At 40.1% G+C, this 18791-nt stretch overlaps 1 protein-coding gene and 1 pseudogene across 1 annotated transcript in view; both read left to right on the top strand.

Annotated features, from left to right (window-relative positions):
• The window catches only part of MCC (MCC regulator of WNT signaling pathway), a 461802-nt gene that overhangs the window by 156774 nt on the left and 286237 nt on the right, over positions 1 to 18791 (top strand). The window lies entirely within an intron of this gene.
• LOC110567484 (non-histone chromosomal protein HMG-17-like) lies at positions 55 to 18780 on the top strand (annotated as a pseudogene).

The following is an 18791-nucleotide window of genomic DNA, read 5'->3' as shown; positions in this document are numbered from 1 at the left end:
GAAGTGAGCCCTGCTTTCTGGAGGAGAGGCTAGGCTGATCTATATACTAAAAGGATGGGCTTGAGGTAAGTGGGTAGGGTAGGAGGACAGAAGTTCCATTGCAGTTGGATAGTATAATGGATTTCAAGAGGAGAAAGCAAAGGGACTTTAAAAATCATGTCAATAGATTATTGATGAGTGTGCCTTTGATGAAATATGAGACCTTAAATAAAGAATTGTATCTATTATTAATTACTTTTGGTTGTTGGACTGTTTCTTTGAAAGGGATGATCCTCTGAAACTAGTTTGTATGGGTTCCTGGATTTATAAAAGTTATGTATAGAATGAACTTGCAGAGATTGGCATTTTCATTTGTGAGATCTATAGCAGTTGTATTTTTATATATGTGTGTATACATATATATGCATGTGTGTGTAAGTATGTGTATATATGTATGTGTGCATATGTTTCTGTGTATGTATGTATGTGAGTGTGTGTGTGTGTGTATATATACATAGTTTGTTCAACATGTTTACTCTTAGGCCCATGTGGGAAATAAGATGCTTTTCTTCTGATTCACCCAACTAGAGACCTGGGTGGGAGGAAGAACACCTGGACCCTCATAGCAACATGTCCTCTGCAACAAAGGGACAGGGACTCCCTCTGCATTTCTCCTGGTGTTGCTAAATTCATTGGGGATTTACCGTACACCACATACTGTGTTTAGATTGTCCTGCTTAATCCTCACAACTTTATGCTGGATATATAGGATGATCACCATTTACTCATGAGAAATTTGAGGATTACAGAGGTTGCTTGGGATGAAACAGTGAGCATGTAGCAGGTTGAGATGTGAACCCAGGTTTGTTTGGCTCCACAGCTTGGGTTTGTAGCTACTCATTTATGTGTCCCAAGGGAAGGAGGGATGCTGCAGGCAGTGTCACTGGGAAATCACTCGTTCTTCTGACCCATTCTACAGGGTGCAGTGCTGTCTCACACACCTGAACTGGACATGGGTTCCTGTCTTATTCCTCTATTGGAACTGAAATGATGCCCTGACTGTTCTGGGGATAGCCTGGGACATCAACACACATGCACACACACTGACTGGATTTTCATTTCCCTGATTTTGTATAAGACATCATCACTGGAGAGTAACTAAAACCCCTGGTGAGTTTATGTTGAGGACTACTGACATGATTGTGTAGTTATTTATCCTTAGACAACAGGGAGGATTCACATGAAATGCTGGGAGAAATGCGCCTGCCACGTTGATGCAGTTAGAGGCATCTATCAAAGATGCATTTAGAACCCAGAGACTTCATTCTAATTGCTGAGAATGCTGGAGGCTTCTTTCAGCTAGACTTTAAAGTGGAGAGAAAAACCATTAGTACTAAGAGAGGTGGATCCCACATTAACTTCTCAGTAGATTATTCTGGGGCAGAGAGATAATCTCTTCCCTAGCCCTGTCCCCCTTCTATCTTCTAGGTAATAGTCTCTCTCATGGATCAGGGCAAAACCTTTCCCTAGAGACAGAAGCAGGCAGAAGGAATTAATGTGTTTCTACTATTATTCCTGTGAATAACTGGTCACATTTGCTGTGTTTAATACATGTAGGATATTGATAGAAGCTCTTTGCCAGCATCATCTCATTTAATTCTCAGATGGCCAGTCCCTCTTCAAAAACCCCCTCCACCCCTTCCCAAGCTGACACTTATTGTGCCATTTGTTTCTCTTAGGGGAGAGGTATTTATAAGACTAGCATTTGGCTGGGCACGGTGGCTCACGCCTGTAATCTCAGCACTTTGGGAGGCTGAGGCAGACAGATCACATGGTCAGGAATCAAGAGCAGCCTGGCCAATATGGTGAAACCTTGTCTCTACTAAAAAAATACAAAAGTTAGCCAGGCGTGGTTGCAGGTGCTTGTAGTCCCAGCTACTCAGGAGGCTGAGGCAGGAGAATCTCTTGCACCTGAGAGGTGGAGGTTGCAGTGAGCCAAGATTGTGCACTCCAGCCTGGGCAACACAGCGAGACTCCATCTCAAAAAAAACAAAAAAATACTGGCCTTTAGCTCAAGAAATGAGTGTTGCCAGATACAAAGGCAGAAAAGGACTGGCAGATCTGTAAATTATGGTGTCAATTGTACTTGTATTGAGAAGAATAATCATTTGTTAGTGTGTAGATTTTATTCCATGTTTATATATATCAGGTTTATTTTTCACAGTGAGGAATAATACTATTAGGTATTCCTAATGTTTTTCCTAAATATTCCTAATATTTTTCATACTGAGGTATAATACTATTAGGTTGGTGCAAAAGTAATTGTGCTTTTTGCCATTACTTTTAATGGCAAAAACTGTGATTACTTTTGCACCAACCTAATAATTATTATTTTAAAAACCCAAGTGTCACCTGCTCTTTGTCCTTCAGTTTCTGTTTCTGTTCATTCCAGCTCTGTTTTCTCCTCATTGCAACCCAGACTTGGAACTTAGTGAGGAATCTATGACCACAGAAGAATTGGTGGGTAGTATCTTAGTAAGGAATGAGTACATAGAGGATGAGATTTATATTATGTGTAAATCCCACCCCTCAACACACCCATACTTCTCTCTTCAAGCAAACAGCTTAAGAGTTTATATTCAATACTTCTGTCAACTAGAGATCCTCCTTTATCCCAGATCTGAAGTTTTCCTCTCTACCTTCACACCCCTCTCCCAAGCAATGCCCTTGCCTACTTACTCTCGTCTACTTCCTTCTTTTTTGTTGTAGGGATGCAAATTTCTCTCCTAATATTATATGTTGTAATTTAAGAACCATTTTTTTGCTAAACATGACATTAGCATCTTATGCTTTTACCCTATTTGAATTATAAAAGCATTCCTTGCAAGGAAATGCAGCACTCTCTGTAAGAGATGTTTTGGGGAAATAAAATGTTTATTTCATTACACAAAAAGACCTTATTGACGAATCTGAAATAAGGGATCATTTACAGAATCTTGATTCTAAATAGTTGAATATAATCTACCTTAATTCAGACATTTTATGTTTAACATAATATTGGAATGGATTCATTACCATAGAAGATTATGAAAATAACACAGAGAGTGTTAAGAATGACTGAATCCATATACTGTAGTGAGAACTATGGAAAATTTATTATAAAATTCATACAGCACTTGCTATGGTTTGAATATGTCCCCTCCAAAATTCACATTGAAACTTAATCGCCATTGTGGTGCTATTAAGAGGTAGGCCTTTTGGTAAGTGATAAAGTAATGAGCATTCCTTATAAATGGGCAAAAGGGAACTAACTTAGGCCTTTTGGCCTTCCATCTCTTCTGCTATGTGAAGACACAGCATTTGGCTTCTCCAGAGGATACAGCAACAGGGTGCCATCTTGGACGATCTTGGCACCTTGATCTTGGACTTCCCAGCCTTCAGAACTGTGAGAGTAAATTTCTGTTCTTCATAAATTATCCAGTCTCAGATATTTTGTTATTATAGCACAAATGAACTAAGACAGCACCCAAACTATACATAAATAGTATGTAGTGATTTCTCTTACGTGTCCTAACTTTTCTTTTACTATGGAACCAGAAATAACCTTTAACCAGGCAGCCGTGGTTCTGTCTCAATTCTCCTATGTGTCCCATATTATTCTTGTGTTGTCTTGTCATACTTAAATGTGAGAAATTCAAACTATATCACATTCAAACACATTTTTTCTACTTGTGCATATTAATGGCTTTAATCTAGACAAAACATCTAATTTATAATCAAAGATGTAAATAAAACCCTAATTTGTATGTTTGCTTAATGCCTCTCTGCCCCTCATTCCACACTCACTGGCATCTCAGATTACTTTTTACAATATGGTCCAGATTTCCAGCTTTCAGTTTTCCAGAGTTCGGATACATTAAGATCATGTGTCTGTTAAACCTTGTTGGCTAAAAATGTTCCCAGTGAATTCAGAAAGGCAACTGTAGTATTAGAGGAGTAAAACCATGTCAGTGTTGGCTGTGGATCAAGAGTTTAAAATTTCTGTGAACTTCAACTGTGAAGTGATTCTTTTTAGAAAGAAAATACAGGTTTATGTTCTTGAAAGTCTGCTTTTAAATAGATTAAACCTTGATTGGAATGGTACCATATGCTATAATACTTTCCATTAAGCAAATGACTTTCCGTTCAATTAAGTAGTCAAGATCACCACCGAGATTGAAGTTTCTCTGAGCCCACAGCACTTGTGATTCTGCGTGATTGCTCAAGAGCAGCAGAAGACTTTGCAGGGAAGTCTAGAGAGCCACACAAAAATAAGAGCAGCTACTGTCCATGAGGAGAAGAATTTCTATTTCAAAGTTAGATTTAAATCAGTAAAGATATACTGTGAGAAGCCCAAGTAATGAAAACAACCAGAATTTAATACACTTCTCCAGACAGGTTTTGTTTTGAGGTTGAAAATTCAGTTTGGGCATTCTTATTGTATGAATTATTTACATTCTGTTTGTCTTTTCAAGTGCTGCCCCTTTAATATGTTTCAAAGGGTTAGGATGGGTTACGGTTTGTGGTGAGAAAGAAGCACTGGGAATTCTTTCCCAATATTATCACACAACACCTCTCCTTCCCACCCCTCTAACTTATTTATTTCATTGTGAGTTATAAAAATGGTTTCAGGGCTGGAAGCGGCGGCTTATGCCTGTAATACAGACACTTTGGGAGGCCAAGGGAAGAGGATCGCTTGAGCTCAGGAGTTTGAGATCAGCCTGGGCAACATAGTGAGACCCTGTCTTAACTGCGAATTTTTTGAAAAATTAGCTGGGTGGCCGGGTGCAGTGGCTCACACCTGTAATTCCAGCACTTTGGGAGACCAAGGTGGGCAGATCACTTGAGGTCGGGAGTTCGAGACCAGCCTGACCAACATAGAGAAACCCCATCTCTACTAAAAAAAAAAAAAAAAAAAAAAAAAAAATAGCCAGGCGTGGTGGCACGTGCCTATAATCCCAGCTACTTGGGAGACTGAAGCAGTTCTTTCTACTCCAGAGCCGGGTCCATTTTATCCATTCTCAGCTTAAATGTCTCCTTCTCAAAGAAGCCTCCTGACCCCCTGTTTAAGGAGGTGTGTTCTCACCTTCTCACCCACCTCTCTTCTGTATTAGTTCTCCATTATTGAAGCACAGCAAATTACCCCAAACCTTAGTGGCTTTAAATAATAATCATTTATTGTTTCACACAGTTTCTGTGGATCAGGAATCCAGGAGTGGCTTGGCTGGGTGGTCCTGGCTCAAGGTCTCTCATGAGGGTGCAGTTGAGTCATCAGCCAGGGCTGTAATCATCTCTGAAGGCTTGACCGAGGCTGGAGAATCTGCCTCCAAAGTGGCCTACTCAAAAACCTGGCAAGTCAGTGCTTGGTTAGTTCCTCATGATGTGGATCGCTCCGTGAGGCTGCATAAGTGCCGTCATGACAGACCAGCTGGCTTCCCTCAGAGCAAAAGAGCCAAGAGAGCAAGGCGGAGCTACAGTGCCTTTTATGACCTAGCCTCAGAAGTCACGCTCTGTCATTTCCGCAGCATCCTATTGGTTACACAGGTCTGTCCTAGTTAGCTTGGAAGAGGTCTGTACAAGAAAATGAATACCGGGAGATGAGGATCATTGTGGGCTATCTTGGAGGCTGGTTCTTTATCTTCTATCACTTAGTTTTCTATTACCAATTCATTGCTTACTCATTTCTTGTTTGGCTCCCCTCATTCATTAACTGTTTACCTCTGTACCCAGCCCAGTGCCTAACGTATAGTTGACGCTCAGTAAATATTTATGGAATGAGTAGGAAACTTATCTTTTGACACCTGATTGTTTAAAACAGGAGGTAGAAATAGGTATAAAATCAACATTTCTGGTTGATGTTGACTTTACCCAAGAAACTTTAATTGAATAATTGGATGTTTATGGGGGGAGTTGATTTCCTCTTTATTGAAACACTTTCATTTATTTCAGTCAAGAAAGTGTAATGTGTAATTCTTGTTTTCTCATAATTGATTTCTTTTTTAAAGTAAAACTTCATAACAGATTTGTCTTTTTTTGTGTAATTTTATACAATTATGTTTCAACATATTCATGAAAAGAAGTTTTCAAGCAGAAATAAAATAAAATTGTAGTACAGACTGGGTGCAGTAACTCATGCCTGTAATCCCAGCACTTTGGGAGACCAAGGGGGCAGATTATGAGGTCAGGAGATCGAGACCATCCTGGCTAACACAGTGAAACCCCATCTCTACTAAAAATACAAAACATTAGCTGGGCGTGGTAGCACACGCCTGTAGTCCGAACTATTCAGGAGACTGAGGCAGGAGAATCGCTTGAACCCGGCAGGTGGAGATTGCAGTGAGCCGCATCATGCCACTGCACTCCATCCTGGGTGACAGAGAGAGATTCCGTCTCAAAAAAAAAAAATTGTGGTACAACCATATTAGATAATCAGTAGGTGGGAACAGTGTGAAGTCAAACTGTAATGGTTACATATTTACTTATAGACTTTCCCCACCAGATGGTAAAGTCAAGGAAGCCACAGCTGTGTATTCTCTATGTTCTTGTACTAAGTGTGGTCCACAAATCAGTAGCATCCACATCACCTGGGAGCTTATCAGAAATACAAACTGTGGGCATCCCCCACGACCGAGTGAGTCAAAGTCTGCATTTTAACCAGCTCTCTGGGATTTGTATGCACTCTAAAAGTTTGAGAAGCATTGCTCTCTGGTGCTTAACCCAGGCTTTACATTTGATGAAATCTTTTGAACTGGAGAAATAGGGAGCATTTGCTTTTATGGAGTCAAGTTCAGGAATAAAAGACAGCATCTTCTTAGAACTGAGGTGTTTCTAATTGAGAAGCTATCTCTCAATTCTCCAATTGAGAAGATTCTAAGTTTTAACTACAGAACGTCACCATCCCCCTTGGGAGTTTCTGAATGTGGCCTCCACACTTGTCTGGTGTATGCAGTTCCTCTCAAATCCAGAAGGCCGAGCTCTGACTTACAGTTTGCCTCCTTCCTGACAGCTTTCCTCCCTCAAATTAGTAATCAACAGAGAACCAGTTGCTTCAGGTTCCAGAAACCAAGATATAAAAATTGGGGTCTGATGCATTAAAATGGTATGACCTGGAGAATAATACTTTCCCCTATTAAAAAAAAAGTTTTCCTGTTTATTTTACAAAGAAACTTGGTTTTTAGACTCAGCTATAGAAAAGATACATTTTGGTTTCATTTCTAGACTTCAAATTAAAAATAGAGATTCTATATTTTCAGATTTCAGTAGAAATAGAAATTGCTTATCATCCTTGTTTCTGTTTTTATTCCTTTATATTTAGCAGTTTCAGTTGCTCTGAGGATATTTCACTAAAACAGCAAAATGATTACTGAACCACAGGTGTGTGGTGGAATATTGTTTCATGCCTATGCTTTTCTTTTACATAAAAATGTACTTTAGAGCATATTTTCTAAAACTATTTCTATAATTGTGTCAACTAAGAAAGTGTAGGATATGCTATTTGAAATATTTGAGAAAGGATCGTGAATGTTACATTGATACTTTGCTAGAGAAAGGCAGGACAATTGGCATTCACATCAACTCTCTCTTCACATTTCCAAAATCTGGCCAAATTATATTGTATTTAAGAGCAAGATCTCACCTATATACTAATTTACCCATCATGGGTTTTCATTTAGCAATGTTTGTGTGCCAGTCATTGTGCCAGGCCTTAGGATTGCAAAAAGGAATGTGGACTATGTGAGGTTATCAGCTTTTTTGGAAGAAATAATTTGGCCAAGGAACTCTGCTAATAATTAAACTAGTTGCTGGTTCCTAAAAACTTTAAGAGGCAAGTAGTATGCTTTCCTAATTGTAAAATAAACATGTATTTCCTCAGAAGTCTAAATACTTGGAACATGTAGAGGGCCTGTAGGTTATTAGGCTGCTTTGCCAGTTAATATGCTATTCCTCCCAGGATGACATTTAAACTGCCCGTTTCATTTTTTTTCCCAGTGACTCTGGTGCTTTTTCTTAAACAGTCTTGTGTACAACTTTATCACCATTTGAAAATCTGTTTCCTGACATGAATCTGAATTTGCATTTCTTTCAGTTTCTATATATTTACCACTTAGGATCCCTTACCCTTTTTGCTACTGAAATTCAGTTATTTAAAAACAAACAACTAATGAGTGTGTGTGTGTGTGTGTGTGTGTGTGTGTGTGTGTGTACTACATAGTAGGTTTGAATGCATGAATATGGCTTTTTCTGGGTTGATAGAGTACTGGTTGAATTTTTGCAAAATTTTATATACACTGTTAAGCATACTAGTGAGTCAAATGATAGAATATTAAGAAATAAAATACCTTTGAAATAAGAATATACAAATATCTTTTGATCATTCTGTTTGATCGTGGAGTTGAGTTTTAGTATTTTTTGGTGATGGTCTTGGTACTCTAATAGCCATGCTGTTGTTCTGTATTTTTTTTTTTTTTTTTTTTGAGACGGAGTCTCACTCTGTCACCCAGGTTGGAGTGCAGTGGCACAATCTTGGTCACTGCAACCTCCACCTCTAGGGTTCAAACAATTCTCCTGCCTCAGCCTCCTGAGCAGCTTGGACTACAGGTGTACGTCACCCCACCTGGATAATTTTTTGTAATTTTTTGAGATGGAGTTTCACCATATTGGCCAGGCCGGTCTTGAACTCCTAACCTCATGATCCGCCCGCCTCAGCCTCCCAAAGTGCTGGGATTACAGGTGTGAGCCACCACACCAGTCTGTTCTATATTTGTAAATAGAAGGAGAAGCCCAGGAAAAAAATATGCTAAGAAATAACTTTGGGGTCTCATATAACCATTGAGGTTTGCCCAGGAGTAGGCAAGTCACTAAGAACTTCCAGCCTGTCTTCTCCAAGGCAAAGTTTTGTAAGAGGGAGAGGCCTGGTGTGGCTTGCACACCAATATCCCATAGTTTATCCAGGAAGCATGGCAAACAATATCCAGTAATAGAGCCAACATGTTTGAATGCTGTTGGACATCAATATCGTGTAAGATTTTTAGCTCTATGCTTAATTTTGAGTTTGATCTCAGATTTGTTATATATAAAATTTAATTGAGCCATACATGGAAACAGGCATCTAGTTTCCTTCAAGTTGAATTTGGGTTTGAAAAAAAATGATCAGATCCAATCACTCCCTTCCATCTTCCCTTGATCCAGCTCACAAAAAATGCTCAGCCAATGGGCACATGCTTTCCCAAAACAAGGCCAGCATGTCACAGGTGGAAGGCACAGTGAATACAGGTGGCACACCACATGGCATCAAACAGGACGGCATCACATGACAAGAATAGAATTCCCTTTTTAGTTCTCTTTCAGGCCTTATGTTTACATCCAGAGAATAGCCTCATTTGGGCGCAAGAAGTTCTCTAAAACCTCCCTGGTTCTCAGAGCCCTCTTTACAGGGAAAAGGAAGGCCCCAGGATCAGAGCTTTGGTAAGCAACAGTATTTAGCTAGACTAAATTTACTTTTACTTTTATAGTTGCCTTCTGCTTATGCCACTGACAGTTAACTATTTTTCATTAATAATAGTATTAGAAGGCTTGGCACAGAGGCTCACACCTGTAGTCTCAGCACTTTGTGTGGCTGAGGTGCGTAGATTGCTTGAGCCCAGGAGTTTGAGACCAGCCTGGCAACATGGTAAAACTCTGTCTCTATAAAATGTACAATAAATTAGCCAGGTGTAGTGGCATGTGCCTTGCAGTTCCAGCTACTCATAAGGCTGAGGTAGGAGGATCTCTTGAGCCCAGGAGGTGGAGGTTGCAGTAAACTGAGATTGCATCGCTGCACTTCAGCCTGGCCCACAGAATGAGACCCTGTCTCAAAAAAGTAAAAATAAAAAATAATTTAAAATGCCATTATACATTTTTCATTTTTTAAACTTTTAAGTTCTGGGGTACACATGCAGGTTTGTTACACAGGTAAACTTGTGTAGTGGGATTTTGTTGTGCAGATTATTTCATCAGGTATGAAGCCTAGTACCCATTAGTTGTTTTTCCTGATCCTCTCCCTCCTTCCAGCCTCCACCCTCTTATAGGCCCCAGTGTGTGTCTTTCCCCTCTAGGTATTCATGTGTTCTCATCATTTAGCTCCCACTTATAAGTGAGAACGTGCAGTATTTGGTTTTCTGTTCTGGTGTCAGTTTGCTAAGGGTAATGGCCTCCAACCACGACCCTGCAAAGTACATGATCTCATTCTTTTTTATGGCCAGATAGTATTCCATGGTATATACGTACCATTTTAAATAAACATTTTAAAGTATAAATATATAAGTTTAGAGTATCATATTAAGTAGATTACAGCCCAGATGGTACATAGTCTGGCAAAAGTTGTAAAGGTGATACATGAAAGGCTGGCTTGGTTAGCTCTTATGTAGGCTCTGGAATTAGTTAGACTTGGAATTCACATTGCTGTTTGGGCACTTACTAGCTTTGTGACTTTGAGGAAATTATTTCATCTCTCTGAGCTTTAGTGTCTTAATCTCAAAATGGCAATAACTGTGACGCAATGTGTGTAAAGTACAGTGCTTTAAAGAATAAACTTAAAATGTACTCAAACTGTAGCTCCTCCCCAGCTAACTAAACTCTTCAGGACTTAATCAGCTGTATCTAATCTCCGCCACAAAACTCAATCCGTCTCCCTACAGTGCAATAGCAATAATTGGAAATCATCTAACCTCCACCTCTTTATAATTGATTTGCTTCCTTTTTTCCTTCTCATATAATTCACAAAGCATTTAGGTCTTCCTCTGCATCTTGTGATATTTAAACTATGTGAAATCTTAGATCTGTAAGACCGTAATTATAAAGGCTGTAATTATATCCTGATCACATTTTTCCTTTTGGTATTCACAAAATGGTCTGGAATTTCTGGGCCATCTGGGTGTTCTGAGGTAGCCAACTCAGTAGTATACCTTTTTCCATTTGCATCTTCATTAGCCCATCCACACTGGCGTTGCTGAAGACATGTGGATTGCATTTACAATTTACATGGCCATATGCTACAATGCCATTTTTAAATTCTATTTGTGGAATGAAGGTTTTATGAAAAACATTTTGCTTCAGAATTGTGAATGTGCTAGGAAGATACATGTCATATATCATGAGAATTCTTTCCCTATCATCACATGTACTCACCTCATTGTTTGAAGTGCCTTCTTCAGCACCTGGCCATAAACATCCCTTTATGGTATTAAACTCAAGGAACAACTGCTGTTACACCTGTATGTATTTTAGTGATGGCACATTTGGTTAAATAGGCATGGTTATTATAGTGTCATATACTCAAATAAATCCACCAGTGTCCATTTTAACATAAGGCAATAAACTCACTTTTCTAGCAAACTCAGAAATTGCAAGCCAAGCCCCATGTCGACCCAAGAGTCTGTTCATGTCACATATGGCCAATTCTTTGAAAGGAGATGTTTGAATATAGTTTTTTTAAGTGGGTTAGGGAACAGAAAATTTAATTCATATGCTAAAGTGTGTCAGGCAGCTGAATTCCAGCATTCAGTTCATCATTATTTTGAATTGTGGGTTTAATCAAGTTCCTTCACTTAAGCTACATGTTTGTGTTCAAAACCTGATATCCCGCTTTAAAGAAAACCCTCACCTTTTATTTCTTTTGGATAGTCCCTAGTTTTGTCAATCTGATGAAGACAGCTAGTGAAGTGAATCTAATTTGGGTGGTTGAATAACTAAAAGGAATCAGGAAGCCTGCATAGAGTGTTGCTTTCATTAAAATAGCTTTGTCCAAGGAGATATTTTTCACCATACTTTTGCATCTGTTTCACTGTCACTTCCATTTTGCTTTGCTTAAATTAAAAAGGAATGCTATTAAAATTAAAACTTGGTTTTAAATACACACACACACACACACACACACACGATCAAGGCAGTGGGTTGGGCTGAATGCTGTATTATTTGACAGATTTGCATGTCTCCTGGCGGGGAGCAGTTTGGTTTACTCTCTTTGATACAAAGCTAGCATATGTAATAGAGTTTATTTGTTCAGAGCTGGGCATCAGGTGTAATAGAATTACGCATTGTGTTTATGTGACCCTGGCTTTTATATCCCTGTAGATGTTCATTTCATTCATTTTTCAGATATAAATTAAAAGTAGAGATTGCAGATTAGATGTGCCAGGGCTCATGTGGGCTATGTGAAATGTAGTTTCTCTCACTCTTGGAACTTATTGGATCATGACAGAAATATAAATGAGCTCTAGGAGAATATTCAACCCTTATAAGAATTCATTTCCGTCAAGACATGGGTAGTTAGCTGTGCTAGCAGATGAGGCCTGCAAACTTATTTCTCTTCTTTTTCTTGGTATTTGTTATTTGTATTTTAATTCAGTTAGTGCAAAGGGTCTTAAGCAATATTATCAAATTATAGCCTTTATAGCCTTTCAATTGTGAATATGACTTATGATAAGTAGATTTACCTACTTAATAAAACATATATCTCTTGAAGGTCAGCTTTGTACCCATTGGTTCTGGGCACTTTGAAATAAGAAATGACTCAATCATTCCAATCTTCTGCTGTCTTTGTTTTGAGACAGGGTATCACTCTGTTGCCCAGGCTGGAGTGCAGTGATGTGATCATGGCTCACTGCAGCCTCGACCTCCTGAGGCTCAGGTGACCCTCCCACCTCAGCCTTTTAAGTATCTGGGGCTACAGATGTGCACTACCATGCCCAGATAATTTTATTTTATTTTTTGGTAGAGATAGGGTTTTGCCATCTTGCCCAGGCTGGTCTTGAACTCCCGGGCTCAAGCAATCCTCCTCCCTCAGCCTCCTGAAGTGCTGAGATTACAGGTGTGAGCCACCGTGTCTGACCTGCTGTCAATTTTTTTTTCAAAAGGAACAATATGAAGAGCATTTGACCCTTCTGGTTGCTGCTGAAATTACTTAACGTAATTCAAACTTGACTTTCTATGTCGGCTGTATGCAGCAGACCTAGTATTAAGTTGAAGTATTTAAAATTGTCAATATTTTCTATTTTTGTTCTGTTAAAAGCAGCAATTTCATATGGTTTAATATCTATAATTTATTGAGCACCCACTAGATACATACCTGTATTCAGTATATAAAGAATATTCAAGTTCTAATAATAAAACAGGCAGTACCTTTGGGAAGAAAAGCTCACCGCCATGGATACTGTTAGGAATTTGGGGATTTCCTAGCAGGCATGAAGGTATAAAAGGAATTGAGCTCCAGAGATAAATTTGGGATTTATATTTAACATCTTCTAATCTTTACCTTAAAAACACCTTAGCCAATAGTAAGAATTACAAACTTTATTTGCGGAGAATGTGAATACTGAATAGAGTTTATAATGTATTTCATCATAAAACAGTTTCTTATTTGCTGATGGAGAGCAAAGCTTGTTGGCAGATTAACTCTACAAATCAAGAGAAGATGAGAATCAAAGGCCAGAATCCAGGATAATGAGCAAAACTATTGGAAGAGCAAGCACTAAGACCCATCTTGCTGAACTTTTGAACTGACTTCCCAAAGTGAACCTTATGACCCAATGGAGACTGGGTGCAGTGGCTCATGCCTGTAATCCCAGCACTTTGGGAGGCCGAGGTAGGTGGGTCACCTGAGGTCAGGAGTTCAAGACCAGCCTGGCCAACATGGTGAAACCCTGTCTCTACTAAAAATACAAAAATTAGCTGGGCGTAGTGGAATGAGCCTGCAGTCCCAGCTGTTCGGGAAGCTGAGGCAGGAGAATTGCTTGAACTTGGAAGCCAGAGGTTGCAGTGAGCCAAGATTGTGCCATGCACTCCAGCCTGTGTAATAGAACAAGACTCCATCTCAAAAAAAAAAAAAAGTGACCCAGTGGGGTCAAAAGTGGAGAGTTCAGTGTTCCCCTGAAACTCTTTCTTAGTCCATGTCACCGTGAGCACTCAGCAATACCCAGACTATCTGGCTGCATGCTGTGTGGACTTGAGCAAAAACAGTTCTTTCTTTTTCTTTCTTTCTTTTTTTTTTATTGTATTTTAGGTTTTGGGGTACATGTGAAGAACATGCAAATTGTTGCATAGGTACACACGTGGCGGTGTGATTTGCTGCCTTCCTCCCCTTCACCTATATCTGGCATTTCTCCCCATGCTCTCTCTCCCCACCTCCCCATCCCCCGCTGTCCCTCCCCTATTTCCCCCCAATAGACCCCAGTGTGTAGTGCTCCCCTCCCTGTGTCCGTGTGTTCTCATTGTTCAACACCCGCCTATGAGTGAGAACATGCGGTGTTTGATTTTCTGTTCTTGTGTCAGTTTGCTGAGAATGATGGTTTCCAGGTTCATCCATGTCCCTACAAAGGACATGAACTCATCGTTTTTGATGGCTGCATAGTATTCCATGGTGTATATGTGCCACATTTTCCCTGTCCAGTCTATCATCGATGGGCATTTGGGTTGGTTCCAAGTCTTTGCTATTGTAAACTGAAAAATAGTTCTTTCAGTGAAGCTGCTGGCACTAACAGCACTTACATGCCCTTTTCCAATTTTTGAACAACTCAGGACCTTCAGGGAAATGGAATTCCCATAAAAATCTTTAAAACTGAAAGATACAGTCATCCAACCTTCACTCCCAAATCCATCCAACCTGTAGTTAGAAAAATGAGCTCTTATTTGCCTATTCTATCATTTTAAAATGCCAATTAAAGGAAAAATGAAGCCCCATGATTTTTAAATTATATTCTATCATTTTGCCTAGAAAATGTCAGATTTTTATACAGGCCTCCTTGGGAGCTTGAGAGAATCTGGAATATCTGTTTTGAATTGTAGGTACCTGCCGAGTGCAGTGGCTCACACCAAAGTAATCCCAGCACTTTGGGAGGCTGAGGCCAGAGGATTGCTTAAGCCTAGGAGTTCAAGACCAACCTGAGCAACATAGTGAGATCATGTCTCTGCAAAAAATAGAAACAATTAGCCAGGCATAGTGGCCTGCACCTGTGGTTCCAGCTACTTGGAAGACTGAGGCAGGAGGATCACTTGAACCCAGGAGGCCAAGGCTGCAGTGACTGCAGTGTGATTGCTCCACTGCACTCCAGCCTGGGCAACAGAGCAAGACCCTGTCTCAAAAAAATAAATAAATAAATAAAAAATAAAGAAAGTAAAGAAAAAGAAAATGGCAGATTATTATACAGGTACCCCTGGGAGCTTTGAGAGAATATGAAATATCTATTTAGAATTATAAATATCTTTCCAGACTCTGAAGTCTTCCACCAGATGATGCACAATGAACATCCCTAGTAAATAGGAACCTAGTAAATAGAAAATAGCTGAAGGCCAATACTGATCTGTGACTCCTGGATTAGGAGATGGACTTCCAGAGTAGAACGTGCCCCAGATCTCTTTTCCTTGTTTGCTCCCCATTGCCAGCATAACTCCAACCCTCCTTCCTCCTCAACCACCACTATCAGATATGACAAGAACTCTCAGGCCAGAATAGGAGCCATAATTTCCTCAAGCTCATTTTACTCTCATTGAATGCAGTTTGACCCTCACAGAACAAGATGTTCTTTCTCTACACTTTTAAAGCACATTCGTCATCCTTCTCTGGGTTAACAAGGAAGTCTCTTTCTTGTGTGTCTATCTTCCCCACTAGACTGTGAGCTTATCAAGAGCAGGAATCTTGTCTTTGACACTCTCCAGTGCCAATCAGATTGCTTGACACAGGCTCATTCATTTAATCTCTGAATCATTTATTTATTCCCAATTGGAACCTCTCAATAAATGTTCATTGACTAAATGGATGAATAAATAAACACCTTTTTTCAGAACTAGATTGTGAAATTCATGGGCAAATTTCTTCAATATGAGAAACTCCCTACCCATTTCATGGTAAAGTAAGCATGTGAGAAAAACAACTTATATACATTTTAAAACCATTCAGTAGTTCTCATAGTTCTTTAGATCAAGCCTTAAACCCGTCGCATCATCTACAAAGCGTTTCATTTGTTCCAATCACTGCTTATCATTCCAGCCTCCTTTCTTTGCAGCCTCTTGATCTCCATTCTCCAGCTGCATTGGCCTTATAGGTAACTCAGCATCTGTACTCCTTCCCTACAGGAACTTTGTACTTGAAGTTGCTGTGACTTGAACACCTCTTTCCTCTACCCTTCACCTGGTTAACTTCTGCGTATCTTCCAGATCTTAGCTCAGACATCTCTTCCTTAAAGAAATGTTCCTTAACCTCCCTCCCCACCAGTCTAGGTCAACACTATCTCTTATATGCGTTCATATTTCTGTGTTCCCTGTCATTCAGAGAACACATTGCAGTTTTATAGGGTTTTTGTTTGCTTTGGTTTGTTTTTCTTTGACAGAGTTCGCTCTGTTGCCCAGGTTGGAATGCAGTGGTGTGATCTCGGCTCACTGCAACCTCTGTTTCCTGGGTCCAAGTGATTCTCCTGCCTCAGTCTCCCGAGTAGCAGGGACCACAGGTGTATGCCACCATGCCTAGATAATTTTTGTATTTTTAGTATAGACAGGGTTTAACCATGTTGCCCAGGCTGGTCTTGAACTCCTGATCTCAGGTGATCTGCCCACCTCAGCTTCCCAAAGTGCTGGGATTATAGGTGTGAGCCACCACATCCGGCCAGTTTTTTTTGTGTGAATGTGCTTTTTTTTTTTTTTATGATTAAGCAATGTGTCAGTCATCTGTTGCCACAATAATATTGTGTAATTTTTTTAAACTACAAAATATCAGTGACATTCAGCAATAAGTGTTTGCTCATGTATTTGGCGTCAGTTGCAGGTCGGCAGGGCAACTGTAAAGGCTGGACTCACTCATATATCTGGGGATAAGCTGGCTTCATGGCTGATCTAGCCAGACCTTGGTTTGGGTAACTGGAGCAACTGCTGCACAGTCTCTCATCCTCCAGAAGGTTATCCCACGCATGCATTAATGTTAGTGGCAGATGTGTAAGAGGAAACATGAAAGGCTCCTGGAGGAGGCACAGGCATACCATTAATTCTATCTTATTCTGTTGGCCAAAGTTAGTCACATGAACAAGTCCACAGTCAGAGTGGGAGGGCACTACAAAGTTGCAGGCAAAGGACACATTTACAGGGATAGGTGAAGTATGGGGCCATCTCTGCATTCTACTGCAAATTGACTCAAAGTTCAACTGAAGGTAATGATGGTGTACCTTCTACATTTTTTTAGAGACAGGTTTTGCTCTGTCACCCAAACGAGTGCAGTGGCTTGATCACAGCTCACTGTAACCATGAACTCCTACGTCCAAGTGATCCTCACTCCTCAGCCTCTCAAAATACTGAGATTTATAGGCATGAGCCACTGTGTCTAGCTGGTGGACTTCTTAATTGCTATTATATCTCTAGTACCCAACAAGATACTTGACACATAGTGGCTGTTAAGTATTTTTTTAATGAAGGAAGGATGAAATATGAAAAAGCATTAATTTAATCCTGTTGTCTCAACAATCCAGAGAAATGTTCACATTTGAAGGAGGTTCCTACCTTAAGAAAGATGAAAGAAATTAGTCCAAAATTGTTATCCGTTTTGTGTTTTTCAAATTCCCATGTAACCAAAAACCACTTGTACCCCTAAAGCTACTGAAATTAAAAAAAAATGTATAACAGTAAATGGGTTTCATATTCAGAGAGCAGTAAAGGAGTTAGGGGATGTTGATTCAAATTCTGTTAGGAAATTCTATAAGAGCATGATAATAGTTTAATTGGACAATGTAATTGAGTATCTTTGATAAAGAAATTTGTTCCTTGACTCTGGCTACATTTTAAAAACACGACCTCTTTTCTCCAGGAATAGTATTCAAAATACTTGTCAATGGGGACTAGCCATAGCAATGGAGGAAGGTTTTAGAAACCTTGGTTGTGAAAAATCAAAATGTTAGTCTTTTTCCCTCCCTCCCTCCCTCCCTCCCTCCCTTCCTTCCTTCTTTCTTTCTTTATTTTTTATTTTTTGTTATTTTTGGCAGGGTCTTAGAGCCTTGCTGTGTCTCCCAGGCTGGAGTACAGTGGCAAATCATGGCTCAAGGCAGCCATGGACTCAAGCAATCCTTCCACCTCAGCCTCCTGAGTAGCTGGGACTATAGGTGTGCATGACCATGCCTGGATAATTTTTGTTAAATTTTCTGTAGAGATGAGGGTCTCCCTGTGTTGCCCAGACTGGTCTGTAACTGTTGGGCTCAAGCCATCCTCCCACCTTGGCCTCCCAAAGTGATGGGATTATAGGCATGAGCCACTATGCTTAGCCCACAGTATTAGTCTTGTGGTTGCTAAACTGTGAAAAGGACTGGAGGTTTTTAGACATGAGGAAGGAGTGGGCACTCTGGTTTGGGGCAGTAGTCATGTACCAGCTGGATAAGAATTGTTTCCTGAGTGTGAAGAAGAAGAGGCAAGAGTGACCCCTGGGCCAGCCAAAGCCCACACACTGCCACATCCCGCGCCCAGCGCCTACATCCTGCCACCACACCTGAGAGAAGGGCTGAAGGGGATGCTAAAGGAGATAAAGCCAAGGTGAAGGACGAACCATAGAGAAGATCCATGAGGCTGTCTCCTAACCCTACTCCTCCAAAGCCAGAGCCCAAGCCTAAAAAGGCACCTGCAAAGGAGGGAGAGAAGGTAACCAAAGGGGAAAAGGGAAAAGCTGATGCTGGCAAGGAGGGGAATAACCCTGCAGAAAATGGAGATGCCAAAACAGACCAGGCACAGAAAGCTGAAGGTGCTGGAGATGCCAAGTGAAGTGTGTGCAT

Source organism: Aotus nancymaae, unplaced genomic scaffold (genome assembly GCF_030222135.1).
Source record: "Aotus nancymaae isolate 86718 unplaced genomic scaffold, 86718_ANA_hifiasm-v0.15.2.pri h1tg000014l, whole genome shotgun sequence".
Lineage (NCBI taxonomy): Eukaryota > Metazoa > Chordata > Mammalia > Primates > Aotidae > Aotus > Aotus nancymaae.
This window is presented reverse-complemented; position numbering and strand designations above follow the sequence as displayed.